General features: G+C 45.5%; 1 long non-coding RNA gene and 1 other non-coding gene across 2 annotated transcripts; one reads left to right on the top strand and one right to left on the bottom strand.

Annotated features, from left to right (window-relative positions):
* Positions 1-3,354: 3,354 nt before the first annotated feature.
* Positions 3,355-3,456, bottom strand: LOC112130379 (U6 spliceosomal RNA). Its single transcript, XR_002912653.1, has one exon. It is a non-coding gene; the product is annotated as a U6 spliceosomal RNA (small nuclear RNA).
* A 6,741-nt stretch (positions 3,457-10,197) lies between these two features.
* Positions 10,198-13,707, top strand: LOC129052127 (uncharacterized). Its single transcript, XR_008516950.2, has 3 exons — positions 10,198-10,316; positions 10,848-11,034; positions 13,112-13,707. It is a non-coding gene; the product is annotated as an uncharacterized LOC129052127 (long non-coding RNA).
* The last annotated feature ends 748 nt before the right edge of the window (positions 13,708-14,455 follow it).

Genomic DNA, 14,455 nt, shown 5'->3' with positions numbered 1-14,455 from the left:
TTGAGTTTGTACTGGGGCCAAGTGGTATTGCAGAAGAAAATAAGACGCTTAGATTTTAGGTCACGTGAGAGTTGAAGAGGTTTTAAGTTCTTGAGAACACAGGCTAAGGGAGAAGAAGGAGGAATGGAGAGTGGAAGGTTGCCCATAGTGAAGGAGGCAAGTTTAAAGAGAAGGGTAGAGATATGGAGAAGGGGGTGGGGAGCAGCCCTGGGCTGCAATGTGGGGGAGCAGCCAAAGCAGGTGTCCCCGCAATTGACTTGCCACCAAGGGAATGTGGGTGAATGACCAAGGCAGGCATCCCTGCGGTGATTGGACACCAGTGGAATATGGGTGAATAATCAGGCAGGCATCCCCGCAGTGATTAAACACCAAGGGAAGACTGTCTTCCTGAGTCCGTGACCAGTGCTGGAGTTTTGGGTTCACGGATAAAATGTGTCTCCTTTGTCTCTACTAGAGAGGAAAAAGAACTGGAATTGGAAGGACAGGGAGATTGAAGGGTAGTGAGAGAAGGAGATTGAAGGGTAGCAAGAGAGGCTGGAGAAGAGAGTGAAAAGACCACTTACCCGATTTGAAATTGGTGAGATGTTCCTTGGGCTGGTTGATCTGAGGACCCGAGGTCGTAAAGTGGATCTCTTCACGGAGTGAGGGTGAGGACAGGGGACTGGACTCCCGAAGGAGTCCCTCTGACCCAGGTCTTCGGCACCAAATGTCACTCGCATCTGTGTGAAGAGACCACCAAACAGGCTTTGTGTGAGCAAAAAGGCTGTTTATTTCACCTGGATGCAGGCGGGCTGAGTCCAAAAAGAGAGTCACCAAAGGATGGCGGGATTATCATTAGTTCTTACAGGTTTTGGGATAGGCGATGGAGTTAGGAGCAATGTTTTGCGGGCAGGGGATGGATCTCACAAAGTACATTCTCAAGGGTGGGGAGAACTACAAAGAACTTTCTTAAGGTGGGGGAGATTACAAAGTACGTTGATCAGTTAGGGTGGGGCAGAAACAAATCACAATGGTGGAAAGTCATCAGTTAAGGCTATTTTCACTTCTTTTGTGGATCTTCAGTTGCTTCAAGCCATCTGGATGTATACATGCAGGTCACAGGGGATATGATGGCTTAGCTTGGGCTCAGAGGCCTGACACAAAAGACCTGAAAAAGACAACTTGAGACCAACAGAATGTCTCTCCCTCTCCCCCGTTTCTTCTCTTTTTTTTTTTTTTTTTAAGCAGCAGTTTACTCAAAAGGTAAACAAAAAAATCTTTTACTATCTCTTATTAATACTATATGAGGCAGGGCATGGTGGCTCCCACTTGCAATCCCAGCACTTTGGAAGGCCAAGGCAGGTGGATCACCCTGAGATCAGGAGTTCGAGACTAGCCTGGCTAACATGGCAAAACCTTTTCTCTACTCAAAATACAAAAATTAGCCTGGCATGGAGGCACGTGCCAGTAATCCCAGCCACTCAGGAGGCTGAGGCACGAGAATCACTTGAATCCAGGAGGCGGAGGTCGCAGTGAGCCGAGATCACGCCACTGCACTCCAGCCTAGGTGACAGAACGAGACTCCATCTCAAAAAAAAAAAAAAAGAACAAAAAAAAACCTATGTGAATATCTAGTTCAAAATAGAAAAATGATTCTACTTTTGCATCAATGCATTATAAATATAAAGCCTAATTTTAATAAAACCTTATACATAATCTAATCTCAATCAGCTTTGACCACACAAGATAATATTTCTATACACCTTTTATAACTTCTTACAATTTTTCCATTCCTCTTTCTTTTCTCAACTTTCTATATCCATTCAGTTAATCTATTTTATTCTTTCCTTCTTTCATCCCAATTTCATACAGACTTTAAATAACCTCTAAACTAGGCAAAACCACTTTCTCTTTAACAAAAACCACGTACTTATGTCTTTCTTATAATCTTCCTTCCTAAAAAGATGTCTTACTTTCCTTACATATTCTGAATACAGGATTGTCTTCCTTCTGGTCTCTAGTGTTAGTTACCATATGTTAGTCAGAATTCTAAATCTTAGTAATCTTAATTTTTTTTTTTTTTTTTTTTTTAGACAGAGTCTCACTCTGTCACCCAAGCTGGAGTGCAGTGGCGCGATCTCGGCTCACTGCAACCTCCACCTCCCAGGTTCAAGTGATTCTTCTGCCTCAGCCTCCCAAGTAGCTGGGACTACAGGCACACACCACCACGTCTGGCTAATTTTTTGTATTTTTAGTAGAGACAGGGTTTCACCATGTTGGCCAGGCTGGTCTCGAACTCCTAACCTCAGGTGATCTGCCCGCCTCAGCCTCCCAGAGTGCTAGGATTACAGGTGTGAGCCACCGCCCAGCCAGAAGTAATTTTGTCAGTATGTACTAACAATTGATTAATACACATTTTATAATATTTGGAAACACAGGCTTTCTAATGGAACAATTTTTCAATGTGGAATAGGATAGTTTTACTAGCGGATCTTAATATCTCTTTTTTTTTTTTTTTTTGAGACAGGGTCTTGCTCTGTTGCCCAAGCTGGAATATAGTGGTGTGATTATAGCTCACTGCAGCCTCAAACTCCTAGACTTGAGTGATCCTCCTGCCTCAGCCTCTCGAGTAGTTAGGACTACAAGCATGCAACACCACTCCTGGCTAACTTTAAAATTTTTATTTTGTAGAGACAAGGTCTCACTATGTTGCCCAGGCTGGTCTCGAACTCCTGGCCTCAAGCAGTCCTCTTAACTCAGCTTTCCAAAGTGCTGGGATTACAGGTATGAGCTACCATACCCAGCCCCTAAATATCTTTTGTTTCTCTGAAATAAGAAACCAAAAGTATATGAGCTTAAACTTATATGTAGTAATTAATGTCTTAGCATTATATCTTATTTGGAAATGATCTAGATCTTCAATAAATATTCATAGTTTAATTTAGCTTGGCAAAACTCTAAAGGCATAGTTACCAAAAAAATTTGAAAAACTTTTTCCCTTTTGTGGCCATCGCCAAAGCAGGAGTAGCCAAAATGAAGTTTGATCCCTTTTGACTTATTTTTTTTCATTTTTTTTTTGTTTGTTTGTTTGTTTTTGAGACAGAGTCTTGCTCTGTCACCCAAGCTGGAGTTCAGTGGCACAATCTCGGCTCACTGCAGCCTCCCACCTCCCAGATTCAAGCGATTCTCCTGCCTCAGCCCCCCAAGTAGCTGGGCTTACAGGCATGCACCACCAGACCCAGCTAATTTTTGCATTTTCAGTAGAGACTGTGTTTCACCATGTTGGCCAGGCTGCTCTCAAACTCCTGACCTCAGCTTCCCAGTGTTGGGATAACAGGTGTGAGCCACCACACCTGGCCTTAATTAATTTTATTAAATAACTTTTTTTTAATGGACCGCTTCAGAATTTACGTTTCATCCTTGCACAGGTGCCATGCTACTAATCTTCTCTGTATCATTCCAATTTCATTTTATTTATTTATTTATTTGTTTATTTATTTATTTTGAGACAGAGTCTCTCTCTGTCACCCCGGCTGGAGTGCGGTGGTGCGATCTTGGCTCACTGCAACCTCCACCTCCCGGATTCAAGCAATTCCCCTGCCTCAGCCTCCCAAGTAGCCAGGATTACAGGCATGTGCCACCACGCCCAGCTAATTTTTGTATGTTTAGTATAGATGGGGTTTCACCATGTTGGCCAGGCTGGTCTCGAATTCCTGACCTCAGGTAATCCACCCGCCTCAGACTCCCAAAGTGTTGGAATTACAGGCGTGAGCCACCGCGCCTGGCCTTCATTCCAATTTTAGTATACGTGCTGCGAAGCGAGTACCTCACTGAATTTGAGACAACAGGGTAGGAAATTTACATTTCAAAGCACAGAGAAGAAATTTAAGCTTTGCAGAAAGCCGCTTAAGTTTTACATTTTTTTTTCCTTCAGCAAAAAATCATGCCAACAAGAAAGGAAGCGAACAGAGAGAGACTCACCATATAATTAAAAGAGGGGTTTCAGTCACCTGAAAAAAAATTCCCCAAAACAAGATCCAAAATAGAAGAAGCAGAAAGGCTCTATTTTAAAAATTATAGTCTGAATACCTGCTTTTAATTAAGTTGACTTTGAACTACAGAGCTCTTAAGAAAATCTTTTTATCAGGTTTTAGTCAGGTAAATTAACAAACATTCTCGATTTTGTTTTTGTTTTTGTTTTTGGCTTTTCCTCTCTGAAATTTACATTAAGAAGAGTTTTGGAGGAGGGGTATATTTGTTTCTTAGAGGTCTAGGGTAATCACTCTTTTAAGCTGTTTGTCTTTGAAATGTTTTAACTAAATGTGTCCTTTCTTTCTGAATATGTGATTTCATTAAACTTAGGAGAGAAGGCTAAACAAAACAAAAATTCCTATCATAGTCTAAATAGAAACCAAAATTTTAAATCAAAGGTATACCTGCACAAGTTACTCAAAACCAACATAAATAGGTGTGCATGAGACCAACAGCAGGTGCTCATACAGCACCCGGCACAGAGCCCAGTACAGAGTAAGCACTCAGTGCTGGCTAGCTGTTCTCATTATCATCATCATCATTGTCATCCTCATATATGTATGGGTGGCTGATCAATCTCTGAGATCATGGATGAGGAAGACTTTGGAAGTCAAGACATAAAAGGAAACTTTGAAGAAGGGTAGGTTATCCCAGGCCAGGGCAAGATACTAGAGCTGCATTGTAGCACCGCAGAGCTATAATAAAATGGGAAGCAGCAGCCCATGATTGCTGGGGGTGCTGGGGAAGATGAGGACCCAAGGGGAAACCACCGACAGCTAGTGATCAGCTTGACTAAAGAACTTCCCACAACCAGAGTTTTGACCCAAGATAGTACAGGATTTGGAGGAGGGGTGAACTCCTCATCCCAGGAAATGTACAGAGCCAAGGCTCAGTGGACAGCTGTCATCAGGAAGAGGATTCCTGCACTGGTGACAGGTTGAATGAAATGACTTATCAGGTCCTTTATTTGGTCTTGGTCTCTCTGAATAAGGGTCCCAAGATTCCCTCCCCTGTTGTGGCCACATAGTCAGCAACAGTTCATAACATAATATGTTATTAAACATGTTAAGTTACATGTAACATAATAAATTATTTACATAATAGCATTACATTTTTATTCATAATTACATAAATTAAAATTTACATTTACATTCATATTTACATCAATATGATACATATCTATAATGATTTCATTCCTACATTGTGGTTGTATACTTTTTCGTTAACCTCTTCATGTGACATTGATTTTGTAATGTCATTTTCTTTAGAGAGAATAAGAAGATACTGTAGTCTTTTCTCTAGCACAGTTGATCAATTTTTTTTTCTTTTTTCTTTTTTTTTTTTGAGACAGAGTCTCGGTCTGTTGCCCAGGCTGGAGTATAGTGGTGCAATCTAGGCTCACTGCAACCTCCACCTCCTGGGTTCAAGTGATTCTCCTGCCTCAACCTCCTGAGTAGCTGGGACAACAGGCATGCCTGGCGAATTTTTGTAATTTTAGTAGAGACGAGGTTTCACTATGTTGGCCAAGCTGGTCTCAAACTCCTGGTCTCAAATGATCCACCCACCTTGGCCTCTCAAAGTGCTGGGATTACAGGAATGAGCCACCGTGCCTGGCCCCCGTTTTTTTTTTTAAGACAGGGTCTTGCTCCATTGCCCAGGCAGGAGTGCAGTTGTCTGATCTTTGTACACTGCAGCCTCAAACTCTTGGGCTCAAAGGATACCCCCGTCTCAGCCTCCCAAGTAACCAGGACTACAGGCATATGTCTCCACATGCAACTAATATTTTAAGATTTTGTAGAGATGGAGTCTCACTATGTTGCCCAGATTGGTCTTGAACTCCTGGCCTCAAGCCGCCCTCCCACCTTGGCCTCCCAAAATGCGGGGATTATAGGCATGAGCCACTGTGCTTGGCCCCATATTTTTTATGGTCGATAAAATTTCTGTCAGCTTTACAACTTATTACTGGTACAGTAGCCCCCTCTTATGCAAGGTTTTGCTTCCTGAGGTTTCAGTTGCCCATGGACAACCACAGTCTGACAATATTAAATGAAAAATTCCAGAAATCAACAATTCATTAAGTTCTACATTTGCATGCTGTTCTGAGTAGCATAATGAAATTTGGTGTTGCCCCACTCTACCCCACCCTGTCCCACCAGGGGTGTGAATTGTCCCTTTGTCCAGCGTCTTCGCTACTTGCCCATTCGTCAACTTAGTAGTTGTCTTGGCTATTGGATCAAAAAAAACATAGTCTAAATAGGATTCCATACTATCCATGGTTTCAGGCACCCACTGAGGGTCTTGAAATGTATTCCTCGAGGATAAGGGGGGACTACTGGCAGGTCATAAAATTCTAGGATTGTTGTCAAATTTAGAAGAACCTCTATCAAGTTTCTTTCATATCAGAGCTGTAAGATTTCCGGACTTGTTATGTTTCCTTGATTACTAATCTTAAAATTTTTTTGAATTGATGCTATCTATTACATCCTTTTTGTAGTGGCGTATTTCGACTTCTGTTATTTTCATCAATGTCAGTATTCCGTGACGACTTCTCCTTAGCTAGATCCCCCAAAATGCCAGAAGCACTGGGGCAATACCCAAAAGGAAGGGAAGTATGACAGAGAGGGAAGTTGGAGTGAGAGGGGCAGCAGTCTTAATAAATTACAGTTAAAACATCTTACGTTGGCAAATTCTACTAAAGCATGTGATCCTGAGTGTGCATTACTTGGCCCCTCCCAGGGCCCTGGAAGGCCCCTGGCAAGTGAGGGGCTCTAAGGCTTAAGCTGTAACTTTCACAGTAAGTTTGCTAAATCCATTTCTGCGTCTCCCCAGCATGATGGGGAGATTTTGTCCACCTCCACTTAAGCGTTGTTTTTTACAGGAAGCCTCCAGAATAAGCTAGTTGCCCCTACCCCCACCCCATTATCTGCGTCATGAGGCTGGAGGTCATGACTATCTGGTTCCTTCTGTATCCTAAGTAGGCTGAAGAGTGCCTGGTACACAGTAGAATCTTAGGCTCAGAGGGCTGAGGTGAGCACCCAGGGTCATGCAGATAGGAACTGCCAGAGCTCGGGATCAGCCAGAATGAATAAGTGAAAGAACGAATGAACTCCAGCTTCCCAGGCTCAGTCAGGGAAACCTCATGTCTTTCTTTTTCTTTTTTTTTTTTTGAGACAGAGTCTCCCTCTGTCACCCAGGCTAGAATGCAGTGCATGATCTCAGTTGACTGCAACCTCTGCCTTCCGGGTTCAAGCGATTCTGCTGCCTCAGCCTCCCAAATAGCTGGGACTACAGGCACACTTCACCACTCCTGGCTAATTTTTGTATTTTTAGTAGAGATGGGATTTCACCATGTTGGCCAGGCTGGTCTCGAACTTTTGACCTCAAGTGATCCACCCGCCTTGGCCTCCCAAAGTGCTGGAATTACAGGCATGAGCCACCGCACCTGGCACCAATGCTTTTCTGCAAGTGCTAGTGTCTGCCATAGAGACATCTGTGCACGCCCAGGGGCGGCTGAGGGGCCATAAGCCTCCTTTGACTTCATTATCTTGCCTGTGCAGGCCAGACGACTGCCTGAACCCACAACAGCTTCGCCAGAAGAGGGGCTTACTCATCACTTCCACACAACCTGTGCCCCTCCCCCACTGGGACCAGCTGGGGTTGAGGGGGTGGGGGTCAGGCGGGGGAAGTCTCCTGGAGATTGCATTTGCAACCTACCCCTCCCCTGCCAACCTCTATTACCACACTGAGAGGAACAGGGAGACAACACTAAATTGAGGACCTAACAAAGGTTATTCAGAGCTCTTGGTGCAGGAAGGCCCTGCTAGAAAACTCCAAGAGTCCAGGAGGGCCTTGGGCATAAAAGCTCAGAGCTGTCCTCAAGAAGCAACTGCATGGCAGTTATATCAGATGCGCATTCAACAATAATAATAGTAAACCCTTACACAGATCTACAAGCCCTTATCCACATTTCAGAGATCCCAGTGTTTCTGAACAAAATAATTTAAGTGTAACACCAAAACTCATTGGGTAGCCAAAACCTAACCTGAACAGATGTATGAATACTCGTATATTGTTTTCTGCAGAAATATTAATGTGTTTCGTTATGGGATGCTAAGCCAGATCCCACTACCCACTAGTGTGTTATATGAGTCATGTGCTTTCCAAAACCCCAAAACTCCCTAAATTCCAAAATGCCTCAGGATCCTGAGACACTGGAGTTTCAGTTAAGGAGTTGTGACCTGTGTAACTTCCTCCACGACAGGCACTGTTCTAACTGCTCTCCATAATATGAACTCATTCAATCCTTACAATGACCTGACAGAGTAGAACTTACTATTATTCTTCCAATTTTACAGATAAGGAAACTGAGGCAGAGAGAGGTGAAGTGACTTGCCCAAACACATACAGCTAATGAATGCTGGAACTGAAGCTTCCAGAGCCTAGTTCCAGAGCCCACTCTCCAAACAATTCTACCATCTATTTCCCTTAAAAGGGCTGGTGAGGCTGGACGTGGGGGCTCACACCTGAAATCCCAGCACTTTGGGAGGATGAGGTGGGTGGATCACCTGAGGTCAGAAGTTTGAGACCACCCTAGCCAACAGGGTGAAACCCCATCTCTATTAAAAATACAAAAATTAGGTGGGCGTGGTGGCGGGCACCTGTAATCTCAGCTACTCGGGAGGCTGAGGCAGGAGAACTGTTGGAACCCGGGAGGCAGAGGTTGCAATGAGCCGAATCCGTGTCATTGCACTCCAGCCCAGGCCAACAACAGCAAGAATCCGTATCAAAAAAAAAGGCTGGTGAGAGGGGCGTGGAGGTTGAGGGGTGTGGTAAGCAGTAGGAGATAACGATTTTATGTTGTGTGTGTGTGCTATGGTTTGGATGTGGTTTGTCTCCTCCAAAATGCATGTAGAAACTTGGTCCCCATTGTAATGGTATTGGGAGGTGGGGCCTTTAAGAGGGGATTAGGTCATTAGGAGGGATTAATGCCTTTCTCACAGGAGTGGGTTAATGCTCACAGGAGTGGATGAGTTATTGAGAGCAGTTCATTACAAAAGTGAGTTTGGCTTCCTCGGCTTTCTCTTGCTTCCTCTCACCCTACGATGCATTCTGCCATGTTACAACACAGCACGAGGCCCTCACCAGAAGCTGACCAGATCCAGCCACCCTGTCTTGGACTTCCCAGCCTCCAGAACTGTAAGAAACAAACCCCTTTTCTTTGTAAAACCCAGTCTCATGGGTTCTATGATAGCAACAGAAAGTGGACAAATTGTGTAACATGCACATGCCCAGGAGGGTGTGTGAGAGGTAATCCTGTTGTTACGGTTGTTCTGTAGGGTGACCAACAATTGGGAATTTCCCTGGGACTGTTTTGGTTTTAGCACTGAAAACTCTGTATTTAAATAAACTCCTTAGACCTGGTAAACCAGGATGGTTGGTCACCCTAGTTCTTGGCCTCTTTTCCTATGAGCAACATGAGACTCATGACCCACTGAGGAAGATTCTAGGATCTGAAGATGCACTTTGTCTACATAACACAGCTTCTCAACCCAAACCAGGATCTCCAGCAGGCACTTACTCAAGACATGGGGAAGAAGGCCCGGAGAAAACGCTGGCTGTATCAGATTCAGCAAGGGACAATGCCTCTGTCTCCACCTGGCATCTTCCTGAGAGGTTTTCAAGGACCAATGTGACTCTATCAGGCTTTTGCCTTGAGCATTGATGCTGGCCTCCATTGTAAATACAGTGGGAATACACTTGATATTCTAATTTAGAAATGCCTGACTCTCATCCCCAGCTTTGAATTTTAACTCCTCAAAGTCCAAAGTGACTTCTCAGGAATGACCCACACCATGAGCTCATATCTATCTTCCTGAGGCCTGCCCAGACCTGTTGAAGTAGAGAGAAGAAGGCAAGGCCCCTGCTCTTGAGAAGCAGGTATGGCTATGGAGGCAGGACAGAACTGTGCCCCAGACTCAGAGAGTGGGGAAGAGAGTCCTGTGTGCTGAGGGCTCCCATAGACTCCTGGAGCGGGATGACGAAGGAATGGGGGGAGGATGGGGATACCATACAATCCTCCTGAGGGCTGAGGATTCCCCCGGTCAAGAACTGAGGCTGGAGACTGCTGTTTAAACATGGCAGGTTGAACACACTTATTTCTCTCCATTGTTCTCTGAAATTCCAAGAAAATGACATGGATTTTTTTTTTTTAATGCACATCTATCTACTGGGACAAAGAAAACGTATGAGGAAGAAAATAGCAGATGAGAAGAATCAACCAAATTCCGGAAGCTGGAAAACAGATGGTGAGTGGGGACTGACAAGAAACCCAGGAAGTTGAAACCTGGCTGCTCACGGGGAGCCTTTAGGACAAGCAAATTGCAGAATCTTAGAGAGGCTCAGGGATTGGAGGGACCAGAAATCTCTGAAGACCAAGTGGTGTCAGGTAGGGCAGAAGACAGAAGGGTGGGTTGGTTATCAATCTGGGAGACAATTGGATGTCCAGGTCTCCTATCCCAGTTGGCACAGGCAAGATGTGACCCCACCCCACAATAACATGAGGCCCACCCACTGGATAGGCTGGATGAAAAGAATAATCCGAGATGATGTTTGCTATGGTTTGAATGTGTTGCCCAACAAGTGTGTGTTAGAAACTTAATCCCCAGTGCAACAGTGTTGGCAGGTGGGGCCTCATGGGAGGTGTTTAGGTCATGGGGGCTCCACACTCATGAATGGATTAATGCTGAGTATAAAAAGGCTTGAAGCCGTGAGATCAATCTCTTGCTCCCTCTCTTACCCTCTCGGACTCTCTCATCTTCCACCATGGAATGACGCAGCAAGAAGGCCCTTGAATGATGCCAGCACCTTGATATTGGACTTCCTAGCCTCCAGAACCATAAGCCAATACATTTCTGTTCCATAAAAATTACCCAGTTCCAGGTATTCTGCTATAGCAGCACAAAATGGACTAAAACAATGTTGGCACAAGACTCAGTGCTGGGCCTGGCATACAACAAGTCCTTGGTAAGTTGTCACTATGATTATACTCAGGCCTCTTTCTATCTTGCTCACTGATTTTCTTCTCCTGGTCAGAAAAAGGCTCAAAGACATATGATATGGACAGCAGAATCTGGCTTCCTGGTAACACTCTTTCCACCTATCCATACACCCTCCTCACCTACCAGGCTATTTGATGTGGCAGAAATGAGCAGCCTTCTAGATCTACTATCCTCTTCTTTTTTTTCTTTTCCCCAAGACGGAGTCTTGCTCTGTCACCCAGGCTGGAATGCAGTGGCACTATCATGGCTCACTGCAACCTCTGCCTCCCAGGTTCAACCAGTTCTCCTGCCTCAGCCTCCCAATTAGCTGGGATTACAGGTGCTCACCACCGTGCCCAGCTAATTTTTGTATTTTTAGTAGAGATGGGGTTTCACCATGTTCGTCAGGCTGGTCTTGAACTCCTGACTTTGTGATCCGCCCACCTCGACCTCCTAAAGTGTTGGGATTACAGGCATGAGCCACTGCAGTGGGCCTACTGTCCTCTTCTTTAGTAGCAGAATCTGCTTTTTTTTAGCTGGGTACCTTGCCTTACAGGTATAAGACATTTCCTAGTCTCCTTTGCAATTAGATGTGGCCATGTGACTATATAAGCAGAATTTGTTGTGAGGAAAACCAGGTATCTAGATATTTAAAAGAGAGAAGCGGCCAGGTACAGTGGCTCACACCTGTAATCCCAGCACTTTGGGAGGCCGAGGCGGGTGGATCACAAGGTCAGGAGATGGAGACCATCCTGGCTAACATGGTGAAACCCTGTCTCTACTAAAAATACAAAAAATTAGCCGGGCATGGTGGCAGGCGCCTGTAGTCCCAGCTACTTGGGAGGCTGAGGCAGGAGAACGGCATGAACCCAGGAGGCAGAGCTTGCAGTGAGCCGAGATAGCGCCACTGCAGTCCAGCCTGGGCGAAAGAGCGAGACTCCGTCTCAAAAAAAAAAAAAAAAAGAGAAGCACTGGCTGCTGCTTCCTTTCCTCAGCTCTGCTCTCTGGACTGCAGATGTGAAGGCCGGTGCTCCAGCAGCCATACTGCACAATGAGGATAGGGGCTGGATGCTAGGGATGGCAGAACACAGGGATGGAAGGAGCCATCTTCACGGAGTTGACACATCAGTGGCATTGCCTGCCTCTGGCCTTTTTACACAACAGAGAAATAAACTTCCGTCTTTTTTTCAGCCATTAATATTTGGGGGTTTTCTGTTGTGTGCAACTGATCCTAATCCTGTCTGATAAATGTGAGTGAAAGGGCAACTTGTCCCTTGTCCTCTTTCTTATTCAGAGATCTTAGAAGATCAGAATCAGCAGGGACCTTGGCTGTGTGGGGCAAAATCTGGCCCACAGATGTTTTCTTTGGCTTATACAAAGTTTGAAACATTAGTACACATTTGAATACAGTTTAAACATTAAAAGATGGGTCTCCGGCTTTTTTGGATGATTGGAGGATCTGGCAACACTGGATTTATGCTTCAGCGCAGCAGCATCTTGATGAGGCATTTGCTCTCTCATTGCCACAATCCCCACCTCTCCCATTGTGTGAGGATGTTCTTCTCCTCCTATGAGCAAGGCGTGTCTATGGTTTATCCTATTAATTAGTATGTATATGTTATCCCCACTAGACAGGTGAGAAAATCAAGGCTCAAAACAACTTTCGCAAAGCCACAGAGCTGTAAGTGGTGGATGAGGCTCCTGATCATATACATTTTGATCTTGATTTTTATTTATTTATTTGAGACAGAGTCTCCCTCTGTGGCCCAGAGGGATTTTCATGCCTCAGCCTCCCGAGTAGCTGGGATTACGGGTGCATGCCACCACACCCGGCTAATTTTTATATTTTTAGTAGAGATGGGGTTTCACCATGTTGGCCAGGCTGGTCTCGAACTCCTGACCTCAGGTGATCCGCCCGCCTCGGCCTCCCAAAGTCCTGGGATGACAGGCATGAGCCACTGCACCTGGCCTGGACTAGATCTTGAACTAGATTTTTCAGGAGGGCTACATGGGAGGTAGAGAGACATTCTCAAACATACACAATCTCTGTTGTCTTCTCGCAGGAGTGGCGTGCTGTGTGGATAATGAATGTTGGGGAAGGCGTCTCTCTCCAGCCCCTCTCAAGCTTTCTGTAGTCGCTGATTCACTCTGTATTGCTATGAAGAAGCTCAAGACCAGCCTGTATCACTCGGGGTCCGGGCAGGAACCAGGTGCCACACTCAAACTGAGTAATTGAAGAGGGTTTAATATGGGAGTTATTTACAAAGGTGTGGGCTGGTGTAGCTGCCCATATGCCCTCAAAATCACTTCTACATGGCAATAGCTACTTACTGCTAACAGAGTCTCTCTCTCATTGCTGCAAATATTTTCTAGCCATGCAAGAAACTCAGCCAGTTATGTTGAACAAACTAAGAGTGCCAGGAAGTTAATGTCCTGGAATCATTGCCAGAGGGGAGGGGGCGGATAGATTCCCCAGCTTCCTCGCTCCTCAGCTGAGTTAAGCCTGCGACATACTCATCATCTCCCAGAGTACTACTGCCCAGGGATAGAGCTCCAGGTGCTCAGCGTGGTGACCTGCTCATGTCAGCTTCTTCCCCTTTCCTGTCTTGTTTCGCACCCACATCCTTCCCATGTTTCCTCTTCCCAAATAAACTATTTGCATTGAAATCTTTGTCTCAGGCTCTGCTTCTGGGGAAACCTGAACCTAGAGAGGAGAGTTTAAGGAAAGCAACAAAGGGTGGTGTGGGACTCTGGTAACAAAGGGAACCACTGCCTTTCAAGAAAATGGCAGGAGGCTGGGTGCGGTAGCTCATGCCTGTAACCCCAACACTTTGGGAGGCCAAGGCAGGTGCATTATTTGAGGTCAGGAGTTCAAGACCAGCCTGGCCAACATGGTAAAACCACGTTTCTACTAAAAATACAAAATTAGCCGGGCGTAGTGGTAGGTGCCTGTAATCCCAGCTACTCCAGAGGCTGAGGCATGAGAATTGCTTGAGCCCAGGAGGTGAAGGTTGCAGTGAGCAGAGATTGCACCACTGCACTCCAGCCTGGGCGACAGAGTGAGACTCTGTCTCAAAATCAATCAATCAATCAATCAATAGGCAAGGGGGAATCTGGAATGGGGAGGGTATGGAGAGGAGGGCCAGGAGGACTGTCAGGAGCTGTGGCCTTGGTAGAGAAACACAGTCAGCCTGGTGACTGTGCACCGAGGGAAAGGGGGAATGAATATCCTGACCTCTCTCCTCTCACCTGCTGTTCTCCTGCTGGTGCTCCCTGTTGACAAAACCCAACCAGAGCCAGAGGGCAGGAGAGCCCATTGGTGTCACCCACAGCAGCGTGGTTGCCAGACACAGAGCAGCAGAGCAGCGTGCAGAAGGGTGGAGAGTGCACCTGCAGGGGCAAACAGA

The sequence above is a fragment of the Pongo abelii genome, chromosome 21 (genome assembly GCF_028885655.2).
Source record: "Pongo abelii isolate AG06213 chromosome 21, NHGRI_mPonAbe1-v2.0_pri, whole genome shotgun sequence".
Classification (NCBI taxonomy): domain Eukaryota; kingdom Metazoa; phylum Chordata; class Mammalia; order Primates; family Hominidae; genus Pongo; species Pongo abelii.
This window is presented reverse-complemented; position numbering and strand designations above follow the sequence as displayed.